A 13515-nucleotide genomic window follows, 5' to 3' on the forward strand; every position below is an offset into this window, starting at 1 on the left:
ATTTGGCCATGTCCTTCTTTTTATTTTTTTTTTTAAGATTTTATTTATTTATTTGAGAGAGAGATTGAGAGAGTGAGAGAAAGCACAAGGAGGGGTGGGAAGGAAGAGGGAGAAGCAGGCTCCCCACTGAGCAGGGAGCCCGATGTGGGGCTTGAGCCTTGGACTCTGGGATCATGATTGGCCAGGTCATTCTGAACAACTTTGAATGAGCATTTACCAAGAGCTTAGCGGCACTAGATCGTTACTCTTGGTTAGGAGGGTAAACCATTTCCAGTGGTCAAGGCTCAAGTGCAGATCGGGCCCGGAGATTACTTTTCTAGGTCTGGCAAACTTCCATTCTCTTGCCAGTAACTCCTAGTGGAAAGAAGCTATCGGGGCAGTATTTTGTCAAATGCTTTTTTTTCCCATCAGTTGAGAAGACCATATGGTTCTTCTCTCTCCTCTTTTAATGTGTTCTGTCACATTGGTTGATTTGATAATGTTGAACCCTATGACCCAGCAATTGCACTCCTAGGTATTTACCCCAAAGACACAGATGTAGTGAAAAGAAGGGCCATATGTACCCCAATGTTCATAGCAGCAATGTCCACAATAGCCAAACTGTGGAAAGAGCCGAGATGCCCTTCAACAGATGAATAGATAAAGAAGATGTGGTCTATATATACAATGGAATATTACTCAGCCATCAGAAAGGATGAATACCCAACTTTTACATCAACATGGATGGGACTGGAGGAGATTATGCTAAGTGAAATAAGTCAAGCAGAGAAAGTCAATTATCATATGGTTTCACTTATTTGTGGAACATAAGGAATAGCACGGAGGACATTAGGAGAAGGGAAAAATGAAGGGGGGAAATTGGAGGGAGAGATGAACCATGAGAGACTATGGACTCTGGGAAACAAACTGAGGGTTTTAGAGGGGAGGGTGTGGGGGATGGGTGAGCCCAGTGATGGGTATTAAGGAGGGCACGTACTGCATGGAACACTGGGTGTTATATGAAAACAATGAATCATGGAACACTACATCAAAAACTAGTGATGTATTGTATGGTGACTAACAGCATAGTAAAATTAAATTAAATTAAAAAAAGAAAGAAGCTACAGGTCAGCCTTCTCCCTCCTTCTGGCTCTTCCCCTCCGCCCTGCTCTGCGCTCACCGGGGAGTGGATGCAGTCAGGAACAGACCTGCATTCCCTTCTGGCAGCCTTGCTTTGCACAGAGCTCCCTGGCACTCACATATTTAAATTATTCCATGGCGTCTTTAAAGCTAGCAGTGATCAGAGGTCTAAACCTCTGGAGCCAAGAGCTACATTTGTTGAGCAAGATGTCGTGTAAAGTTTATAACAACCCTATGAGAGAGGTACTACTGTTACCAGCCCAGTTTGAAACCGAGAAAAGTTAGGTAACTTGCCTAAATTCACACGGTTGGCAAATGGAGAGGCCGGGGTTCAGATCCCACATCTGACTCCAGAGCGCTGTTTTGAGCCCCTTAGGAGCACCAGGGCTTCACCCTTGAGCTGCTGGTTAGTGTGTTGGCCTAAGGAATTTCCCTCCCTCACCTCGGAGTTCATACCCAACCCCAACCCTTCAAATCTCCCATCACGACGGGGACATTTCCCTTCAGAAGCGACTCTCAGCCTCACATTGTCTCCTCATCCTGGTGGGTCAGAATTGTCCCCAAAGGAGCTGTAAAGAGCCCTCTCTTGTGAGAAACCCTGAGGACCAGCAGCTGTCTATGCACTGGTGCTCCAGAACACCCCCCTACCCCCTCACCTCCCCACCCCCCATCAGCCACAGCCAGGGCTGGGGCAGCAGAAACCAGCCCAAAAGAAGCATCCAGCGGCATATTAAGGGCTGGATCAGATGGGCGGCTCTCTGGGCGCTGATCTATAAGGGGCTCAAATGGCACTGAAGTAAGCGTGGGGCCAGTCAACCCAGATTTCTACACGTCTTTTCTCATAACTGTGATGTGAAAGTTGGTCCAGCTTCTGCCAAAGAAATCAAAGCTACCCAAGAGGAATAAAATATATATTTGTCCCCAGCCTGCTGATCTGTATTGAAATTTTCCCATGGCTGCCTGGTGCGACGTTGCTCGGGTCACCACGCCTGAGACTGACAGTCACCCGAAGTGGGCAGTAGCATATACAGGTTCTATCAACTGGTAATAAGTAATTTATCATTTCAATTGAAGACGCTTTCATGTATCTCCCGTAGTGCGCAGTGTTGGTTGTGTCGGCGTTAGCTAAGGGAAGCCTACACTGCTGTACCAAAGACATCCAATAATGATGTAGGGCAGGGGTCAGTAACTTTTTCTTTAAGGGGGCAAAGAGTAAATATTTTAGGTGTTGTGGGTCATATAGTCTCTGTTACAACTACTCAACTCTGCCATTAAAGGGCGAAAGCAGCCACTTAGACAATATATAAATGAATGAGCATGGGTGTGTTCCAATAAAACTTTATTTATAAAAACAGACAATGAGCCACAGTTTGCTCACCCGGACTTCCCCTTAAAAATGATAGAAACTGGGTGATGGACATTAAGGAAGGCATGTGATGTAATGAGCATGGGGTATAATATAAGACTGATCAATCACTGACCTCTACCTCTGAAACTAATAATACATTATATGTTAGTTAATTGAATTTAAATTAAAAAAATGTAGAAAATTTTTTCTCTTACATGTAACAATGGTGATGTAAGTGGTCCCATTTTTAAGGGCAATTATATAAGTACACAGATTCCTTCTACTGAGTTGCTTTACCATCCCCCAGAAACTGTTTCTTCCTCTGCATGGTTGAAGCTGTGGGACAAAGTAAAAAGAACAGGGAGGAGGCAGGCTTACTGCTTTCAGGCTTTGGTCTAAATGCAAAACAAGACCTTCTATTCATATTCCACTGGCCAGTCCTTTGTCCTGAGCCTCACATAACAGCAAAGGAGGCTGGGAAATGTAGTCTGGTCATGTGTCCAGGAGAAAGGGACAATGAATGTTGGAAGATGGCCAACAGTCTCTGTCACACCCACCAGTCTCCATTTTCACTTCCCTTCCTGTCTCCACCCTTCCAGGTAACCCCACTCTCCTCCCTTCCAGGCAACCCCTCCCTCATTTGGTTCAGGGGAAGTGGACTCCGCCCTACAGTGAAGGCTGACCTGGCTAGTCTAAAGATAATCCCAAACCTTTTGTCACAGTGATTAGGTCAGGAACTAGGCCGAAGCCAATCAGCGCAGAGAATGCCCCCCCCCCACCACCAGAATGATTTAGGACTCAGAGAATGTGACCCTAATCAGAGGGCTGATTTGTCAGGGGGCATATGAAGAAGAAGCATCCTTTCCTTTAAAAGAACGCCCCTCTCTCCAGAGTGGTGGGGATCCTGAGGCCACTGTAGCTATTTTTTTTTAATTGTGGAAAAATATGCCTAACAAAATTTAACATCTTGACCATTTTTTCGTGTACAGTTCAGTGACATGAAGTACATTCACACTGTTGCACAACCATCACCATCCTTCATCTCCAGAGCTGTTTTCATCTTCCCAGACTGAAACTCTGTCCCTATTAAACAATCACGCCTGCTCCCCCACACCTTCATCCCCAGCCCTTGGCAACCGCCACTCTATTTTTTTTGTCTCTGAATTTTCCTACTCTAGGTACCCCATGTAAGTGGAATCATGCAGTATTCATCTTTTTGTGACTGGCTTATTTCACTGATAATGCCTTCAAGTTTCATTCATGTTGTAGCACGTGTCAGGATTTCCTTCTTTTACATGGCCGAATAACATTCCACTGTATGTATGTACGCCATGTTGTTTATCCATTTATCTGTCAATGGACACTTGGACTGTTTCCACCTTCTGGCTGCTCACTGCAGCCATTTTACTCCTATAAGATGAACCAGCGCATGCATGAAAGCCAAGGGCTTAGAGGAAAACACAGTGAAAGGCATTTGGGGAAATGGAGCTGAGCTACTAGACCCAGCTGATCCTGAAGCCTTCCTACATCTGGATGAGCAGATCTGTGGGACGATGGAGTTCTCCATTGTTGAAGTAAGTTTTGGGTTTCTTATGGTCATAAGCCACCTAATTGATGCATCTCCCAAGACACTGTCTGGTTTCACAACTGCAGAAAAAAAATGAAAACGAGTAAAACCACAGAAAAGTGGGAAATATTTTGCTGACATGAATGCCGGGAAAAAATTTTAAAGCACATTTTGAAGAAGATTTTGAACTGTATCTGTGCTTTGCTACTTCTCTCCTGGTAAGTGTGAATCACTAGGGCTATGAGGGACGGGAAAATTCCATCAAGGCAAATTCAATTAGGTTCGGATGCTGGTTACAGCTAGTGTATGTCACAAATCCCTTCTTTTGACATTTAAAGAAAGACTTTTGTTGAAAAGAAGAACAAGGCTTTCTTAAACTTCGGCTAAATAAATGCTGTGTGGATATTTCGAGAAGAACCAAATTCTGAGCCTGCCCACACTCTCACACATGCCCTTCTGCCTTAACTATGGGTGAAGCTGGAGGGTTGAGACCTGTAGGTCCCCTCCGGTTGGTGGCAAGTTTGGTAGAAATGTCCTGAACTCACTGGCAGCCCAGGTGTCCTTCCCAGTTAAGTGGCCCTGGGAAAATCTAACTTCTCTGGGCCTCTGTTTCCTCACCTATAAAATGGGTTTACTTTTCCTATCCACCCCACAGAGTGGGTAGTGAAACTGAGAAGTGCTATACAGATTTAAGATTCCTGGAGGGAAAATATTAACCCATCTTCTGTGCGAAGTTCAGCAGCCTTAGGGCGGGGTGGTAATCCCTCTTGCAAACAGCCAGACCTGCCCTTTAGACTATTCGGAAGCTCAGCTGCCTGAATGCGGGTGGAAGCAACTGACTGTGCCTGTCTGTCAGGGAAGAGATGGGCTCCCTTCCCCGGATCACCTGCCCCTGGGGCTGGTCACACTCACGTACACTGTCCAGCTGAAGCATCTGCATCTATCCTGGGGGCTGCTGTCCTCATCTGGGCAGCGAACTAACCGAGGCTCAGAGGGTCTACGTACCCAGCGGCACACAGCTCTTGAGAGGCATAGAACACATTTGAATCAAGAACATATCTTGGTCTCTGGAGCTCTCGCTGCTATTCCATTATTCCATGCTGCCTTTGTCTCCAAACCCCTACTCCTGCCATGTCCCTAGGTCTCAGGGGTTCCCTTCTTCTGCTCGCCAGTCTGTGGACCTGGGCATTTTGGGGTGGAGGGAGTGGGGGCCTCCAGGAGGAGAGCAGATTCCTATGAGTAGAGACAGGGTTCCAGGGACACTTGTCAGCTCCTGAGGCCATGGCTCTGAGCTCGGTGCTCCTCTCTTTTGATCCTGCCTTTGGAGCTGCCTGTAGGAAGAGACACAGACACTGAAGAGCTTGGGCTGTGATCATTTTTCAGTAAAATAATTCTCCATTTATTAGTCCCAAAGAAAGAGGACTCTCCTGGAGGTAAGAATGCATGTGTGGGTGGGGAAAGGGAGCCAGAAGTGCCCGCCTTCTAGGGGTGCAGGGGACTTAATGGAGCCTTGGCTCTAAGGGCAGGGGTGTTACCTTGATCACCTTGGCGTCCAGAGCCTGAGAGATGTCCGGCACCCAGCATGTGCTCAATACATGTTTGTTATCGGGGTGAATGAATGATGGTGCTGTGAATGATCGCCCCATCCTGCCTCTCCTCCTGTGCCCTCCACAAGGCACCTCCCTGCTTACACCCCCCCCGGACACCCTCCTCCATCCCCTCCGAATATCCTCCTGCTGCCCACCGGACCTGCCTGAGTTCATCTCCCTCCTCCTGTCCCATCTGTGTGTCCTTCCCTCTCCCCGGTGGCCCACCCCATGAAAAAAAGTTGTTTAGCTGCCTATATCCAGATAATTCTCCTTTCTGGCCCCAGCCTCTGCTGTCCCCCACCCTGTCACTTGACCAGACGGGCCAATTTGACTCAACCTTTGTCCTCCCTGCAAAAAATATTAACTCTCTTGAATTCCAGCCCTTACTTCAAAGTGGCTCCTGGAGAGAGACTTGGGTTGTAAGCCATCCAGAGGGAGCAGGAATGGAAAGCACTGTCTACACAGACCCCTGGGCCTTGCCCACACAGAGATGCCACATGCCCGCTCTGGTGGTCTGCAGGAGGCAGCCTGTCAGGCACTCTGCTCTCTTCGGTGGGAAATCCGAGTGAGAGGGTGTCAAATTGCTGCTGGGAAGGTAGGGCACTGCACTGTAAGCCTTCTGCAACTCTAGCCCCTCTCCCCCTGCCTGGCCACACCCCTGGCTCTCTGTAGGGTTCCCATGAACCACCCCTGAAATACCAGAGATGCCTCATATATGTCCCCAACAATTCCCCTTTGCACTGTTGGCCACCAGCCCCTCCTCCCACTGCCCCTCCCACCCCCACCTCAGGGCTCTCGCCTGAGCTGCTCTTGTCTCCTTCTGAGGGGCCCAGCACCTACCACATCCATTCTGCTGGGTCTCACACTGCCAGAGTCCTTCCTAGGCTTGGATCCCATTCAACAGAGCTTGAGCTCCACCTGGGTCTCCCTCCCACCTTCATTCCTAAAGTACTTCACCGCTTTCATATGAGTTTCCTCACTGAGGCTTCACCAAATCCTCAAACCACCTTGTGATATTATTAGTGTCTTACGTGAGAAACAGGAAACCACTCAGCACGGCTCCAGGAGGAGGAGAGGTTTGTGGAAAGATTCATCTCTGCGTCCTAGGGAAAGATGAAACACAGCTGGATGGCTTGTGAACATTTTAGAGGGGACTGTGAGCAGGGCCACAGTGGCTGATCCCTACCGTGGGGTCACTGGCACCGCATTTCCTACCTGCTGCCCTATGCCTTCCTACGAATTTGCCTCCTTGTGCAGGAGTAGTTGCTCTCCAGACCCAAGTGAATGAGTTCACAGGCTGGTCTCCAAGATCAGTCTTTCAAGATTTTGAAGTAAGAGTGCGATAGATAGAGGAAATGCTCCCCACAGATGTCCATACCCAACACAGCGATTCCACTCCTAGGCGTATATCCAAGAGAAATGAAAACAGATGTCCACACAGAAACTTGCAAACAAATGTTTATAGCAGCATTATTCATAATAGCCCAAGATGGAAACAACCTAAACGCCCATCAATGGATGAATGGATAAACAAAATGTGGTCTATCCGTACAATGGAATAGAGTTTAGCAAATAAAAAGGAACAAAGTACTGACACCTGCTACAACATGGATAAACTTTGAAACCATTATGTTCAGTGAAAGTGAGAAACAAGAGACCACATACGGTATGAATACCATTAATATGAAATATCCAGAATAGGGAAATCTCGAGACACAGAAAGTAGATTAACAGTTGCTTAGGGTAGGGGGCAGGCGTGCAGGAATATAGAGGAATGATAGCTAAAGGGTATGAGGTTTCTTTTTTTTTTTTTTAAGATTTTATTTATTCATTTGAGAGAGAGAGAGGACAAGCAGAGGGGGAAGGAAAGGCAGGCTCCCCGCAGAGCGGGGAGCCCAATGTGGGGCTCCATCCCAGGACCCGGAGATCAGGACCCGAGCCGAAGGCAGACGCTCAACTGAGCCACCCAGGCGCCCCTGAAGTTTCTTCTTTAGGTGACAAAATGTCCCAGAATTCACCGTGGCGATGGTGGTACAACTGTGTGAATATACTAAAAAACAAAAACAGTGAATTGCGCACTTTAAACAGGTGAACTGTATGCTCTGAGAATTGTATGTCACTAAAGTTGTTAAACAAACAGAAAAGGATGTCCGTCCATGTCCTAATCTCTAGAACCTGTGGATGTGTTACTTTACGAGGCAAAAAGGACAGTAGATGATCCTGGATTATCCAGGTGGGTTTAATGTAATGACAAGGTCTTCATAGGAGAGAGGCAGGAGACAAGAGTGAGAGACAGTGACAGAAGCAGAAAAAAACAGAGAGAAAGGAGACTGGAAGACGCTATGGCCTTGAACTTGGAAGAAGGGCCATGAGCCAAGGCACAAAGGTAGCCTCTAAGAAGCTGGAAAAGGTAAGGAAACATTCTCCCCTAGGGCCTCCAGAAGGATGTGGCCCTGCTGACTCCTTGATTTTAGCCCAGTGAAAGCCATTTCAGACTTCTGATCTTCAGAACTGCAAGATAATAATGTGTTATTTTAAACTACTAGGTTTGTGGCAAAATGTTAACAGCAGGAAATGAAACTAAAACAGAAAGGTACAGAGACAAGTTTAAGTGGTGGTGGGTTTTGGAGCTAGGCGACCAAGCTGGGTCAGTAAATGTCGAGAAAACAACACTGCCTACTCCAGGAAGCCTTCCTGACCTCCTCCTCCCCACCTTGGACTACTTTGGAGGTCTCCTCTGGGACCCGGGCACACCAGAGCTACCACTCTTCCAGCCTGGCAGCCGTTGATTACTTGTCAGTTTCCCTCCGTCAGATGGAGACTTCTCGAGAGGGCAGGATCTTTAAGATTCATTTTTGTCTCTCCAGTGCCTAGAATGGTGCCTGGCACATTGTAAGTGTTCAAATATCTGATGACCAAATGACTAAGGCCCCCGAAGCTTAGAGATTGTAAAGAATAATGATAATAGCTGGTATTCATTGCATGCTTACTGTGCTAAGTGCTTTCTATTCATTTACTTACTTAATCCTCAAATCAGTCCTATGAGCCAGGTGCCATTATGATCCCCATTACACAGAAGAGAGAAAAAAAGTTCAGGAAGGGTAAATATCATGCCCAGCCTGCCACAGATCTGCCCAGCTCAGCGGCTATGCTCTAAGCTTGTGCCGTCCAATACCATAGCCACTGGCTCCACGTGGTTACTTATATTTAAATTAATTACAATTAAATAACATTTAAAATTCCGTGCCTTGGTCACACGGGCTACATCTCAAGTGCCCAAAGAACACCCGTGACTAGTGGTTTCCATACTGGGCAGCAAACATAGAGAACGTTTCGTCAACACAGAAAGTTCTATTGCACAGCTCTAAACCGCCAAGCTGCAGCCCGTCCCTAAATCAAATAAAATACAGCATTTCAAATCCTTGATTGCCTTGAAAAAAATGAAAGCAGACCCAGCTTGTCATCTTTCCAAGGCAGGAGTGCGGGTTCTGAGGAAAGCCTGCATCTCCTGGGTCTCGTGAGAGGTGAGGCGTCGTACTGGAAGGTGCAGGGTAGATACAGGCTAACTACCCCCCTGACCTGAATAGATCTGATAAATATGGTCACGCCTACGGGGAGGGTTGTGTGGCTGGATTACAGTGAGGCCTCTTGCGGCTGACAGCTCTGTCTTTTTGAGGTCCTCTGATAAAGCAGGCCTCAAACATACCCTGTGTTTGCACAGATCCTATAGACTCGCACTGTAGCCAGCCCAACACGAAGCTTCCAGAAGCACAGCAGAAAGGGATAGCAACAACAGTAAAAGAACAATTTAGGGAGTGCCTCCTGTCTACCAGGCACTGCTAAGAGCCGGCTTATAGGCATCATCTTAGTTAATCCTTGCGAGTAGATATTGTTATCCCCAATTCACGGATGACAGCTGAGACCTGGCAAAGCTAAGGTCACACACGGGAAGTGGCAGAGCTGAAACATGAACTTGAAAATGGCTGAGAAAAGAAGCCATTTCTGTGTGACGACACGGGCTGGGGAGCCTGTCCCCCAGATAGTTTTCCCTGGAAACTTCGCAAGAAGGAAGTGAGGGGAACAGCCAGAGCTTAGCAAGCATGCTGCCAGCCCTGCGTGTTCTCCAGCCAAGCGCAGGCCTGTGGCTTTGGCTGCTTTCCCCCTGCGGAGAGATCTGAGCTGTTGGGGCTGTGGGTGAGCCGCCAGCAGAGACCGTCCCGCTTGCCTGCTGCAGAGACGGGCGTGCTCCTAGGATCCCAGGCCTGGGATCGCTGCCAACCCTCGCTGTCTTCCTCGGAGGCCAGGACCCATGGTTCCACCTGCGGGGAAGGCATAGAGGGGCTGCAGGGGACCCCTCACCCCCACCTGCTCTGACCAGAGACGATGCAGCAGGAGGGGAAAATCTCAGGATAGCAACACAGGCTGCAGTTTCTTGGGGGAAACCACAGAAGATTCAGCTTGGGATGGCAACACCCACAATCCCCACCGCAGTGGGCGTGGCCTGGGAGCACCTTGGCTGCCAGTACCTATATTGGCACAAGACTCCACTGGCAGCATCTTCTTGTGGCCACCAGCTCTTCCGTCTGTTCATAACCTCTGGAAGGGGTGGCGGTGCTGTTGGCCCTGTGGAGGGAACCACGGGAGGGTGGGGGCACAGGGGATGAATACTGAGGAAGAAATTTTCTAGTTTGCCCTCGGCACGCTCCCAGCATGAAGCAGACACACGGTGTCTTACCCCAGAGACACTCCCAATCTGATGGAAGAGGCCTGCCCCTTCCCTCAGGCCTCACCATCTTTGAGAAGACTCTGAGAGAAAGTTCTGCTCCAATGAGGGAGGCAGGGCACCTCTAGATGGAAGCAGAATTGAGAGCGAATCCAGGCGTCCTTTCTCAGACCCCATCTCCTTTGCAATTTTTTCAATGGGTCTCACCTACGGAAGCAAACACATGCTCAGAGCAAGTCCCGGCCCAGAGGATGGAAACAAGCCCTAGTCGCCTATGCATATTGGAACGGAAGAAAGGCGGTGCTAAAGGAGACAGCCAACAAAACCAAAAGACAACTGACAGAATGGGAGAAGATATTTGCAAATGACATATCAGGTAAAGGGCCAGTATCCAAAATCTATAAAGAACTTATCAAACTCGGGGCGCCTGGGTGGCTCAGTCATTAAGCATCTGCCTTCGGCTCGGGTCATGATCCCAGGGTCCTGGGATCGAGCCCCGCATCAGGCTCTCTGCTCAGCGGGAAGCCTGCTTCTCCCTCTCCCAATCCCCCTGCTTGTGTTCCCTTTCTCACTGTCTCTCTCTCTCTGTCAAATAAATAAATAAAATCTTAAAAAAAAAAGAACTTAATCAAACTCAACACCCAAAGAACAAATAACCCAATCAAGAAATGGGCAGAAGACATGAACAGACATTTCTGCAAAGAAGATATTCAAATGACCAACAGACACATGAAAAAGTGCTCAACATCGCTCGGCACCGGGGAAATCCAAATCAAAACCTCAATGAGATACCACCTCACACCAGTCAGAATGGCCAAAATTAACAAGTCAGGAAACGACAAATGTTGGCGGGGATGCGGAGAAAGGGGAACCCTCCTACACTGTTGGTGGGAATGCAAGCTGGTGCAGCCACTCTGGAAAACAGTACGGAGGTTCCTCAAGAAACTGAAAATAGAGCTATCCTATGACCCAGCAATTACACTACTGGGTATTTACCCCAATGATACAAATGTAATGATCCAAAGGGGCACATGCACCCCAATGTTTATAGCAGCAATGTCCACAATAGCCAAACTATAGAGGGAGCCCAGATGTCCACTGACAGATGAATGGATAAAGAAGATGTGGTATATATACATTACTCAGTCATCAAAAAAATGAAATCTTGCCATTTGCAACAACGTGAATGAAACTAGAGGGTATTATGCTAAGCGAAATAAGTCAATCAGAGAAAGACAAGTATCATATGATCTCAGTGATACGAGGAATTTGAGAAACAAGACAGGATCATAGGGGAAGAGAGGAAAAAAATGAAACAAGATAAAACCAGAGAGGGAGACAAACCATAAGAGACTCTTAATCTCAGGAAACAAACTGAGATTTGTTGGAGTGGAGGGGGGTGGGAGGGATGGGGTGGCTGGGTGATGGACATCGGGGAGGGTGTGTGCTATGGTGAGTGCTGTGAATTGTGTAAGACTGATGAATCACAGACCTGTACCCCTGAAACAAATAATACATTATATGTTAATAAAAAGAAAGAAAGAAAGGCGGTACTATTTTATGCATGACCTTGATTTTACTCAAATTCATTTAAAAGAGTAAATAACTCATGAATTTTGATACTATAGTTTTTGGTAACACCTTCATGTCCAAGTTTTTGTGTAGACATTATTTTTCATTTCTCTTGGGTTGTACCTAGGAGTGGAATTGCTGGGTTCTGATGGAAACTCTATTTTGAGGAACCGCCCTGCTATTCTTCACAGCAGCTCCATCATTTTACATTCCAGCCCGCCCTCCTGCCCAGAGGGGATGAGGGTTCTGATTCCTCCACATCCTTGGACATGGCAGTTTGAGATGCCCACTAGATGTCCAGTTGGGGATGTCAAGCCAGTGTGGAGTTCGGGGAGATCCTAAGGTCATCAGTGTAGAGATGGTGTTCTAAAATTCTGACCCTGTGTGATCGTGCTGAGGGGTGAGTGTGGGCCCGACAGCCAGACGCTCACAGGATGAGGAGGAACCAGCCAAGGAAAGTGAAAAGGGGCCTGCACTGAGCTAAGAGGAGCCCAGGACACCTGCTTTTCTGGAAGCCAGGGAAGGAAAGTGTTTCTGGGAAGAGTGAGGAGACAAGCTATGTCAAATACCGCTGATGAGGAAGACAAGCGGAAGCAGTGACCACTGCACTGGGCTACATGGAAGTTTCTGGCGAGCCTTACAACAGCAGTTTCAGCCAGTAGTGGACGAAAGCCTGACTAGACTGGGGTCAAGGGAGAACGGGAGAAGTCCTGGAGACAGTGAGTGCAGACAACAAGTGGGGGCTTTTTTTTTTTTTAACAGCTTTTTTGTGATATAGTTCTCATGGCATAAAATTCACCCATTTAAAGTGTACAGTTCAGGAGCGCCTGGGTGGCTTAATCGGTTAAGCATCTGCCTTTGGCTCAGGTCATGATCCCGGGGTCCTGGGATGGAGCCCCGTGTCAGGCTTCCTGGTCAGCAGGAGGTCTGCTTCTCCCTCTCCCTTTACTGCTCCCCTTGCTTGTGCTCTCTCTCTCTCTCTCTGTGTGTCAAATAAATAAATACAATCTTAAAAAAAAAGTGTACAGTTCAGTGGTTTTTGATAGCTTCACAAGATTGTGCAATCATCACCATAATCTAACTTTAAAACCTTCAACACCATCCTCTACAAAACTCCTTCCCCTCTAGCTGTTAACCCCTCATCCATTCTTCCTGAAGGAAACACTGATCTACTTTCTGTCCCCATAGGTGCCCCTATTCTGGACATTTCACATCAGTGGAGTCACACAATATGTAGTCTTCTTCTGTGGCTGGCTGCTGGCACTTGGCATCATGCCTTCAAGGTTCATCCATGTGGTAGCAGGTATCAGCACTTCCTGCCTCTTCACGGCTGAATAAGATTCCACATTTTGTGTATTCACTCATCCGTGGATGGACATTGGGCTGATTCCACCTAATAGGAATGATGCTGCCGCGGACATTTGTGTACAAGTTTTTATTTAGATCTTTGTTTTCATGTCCCGTGGGCAGGAGTTCTGCTATAAAGGGGGAAAGACATGGTGGCAGCTGGATAGAAAAGTGGGATCAAGAGGGGTCTATGCCAAAAAAAAAAAAAAATTTTAAGATAGGAGTGCGATCCTGCAGAGAGGGGGAAATA

Source organism: Callorhinus ursinus, unplaced genomic scaffold (assembly GCF_003265705.2).
Source record: "Callorhinus ursinus isolate GAN/ISIS: 27379988/994484 unplaced genomic scaffold, GSC_fseal_2.0 scaffold13, whole genome shotgun sequence".
Classification (NCBI taxonomy): Eukaryota; Metazoa; Chordata; class Mammalia; order Carnivora; family Otariidae; genus Callorhinus; species Callorhinus ursinus.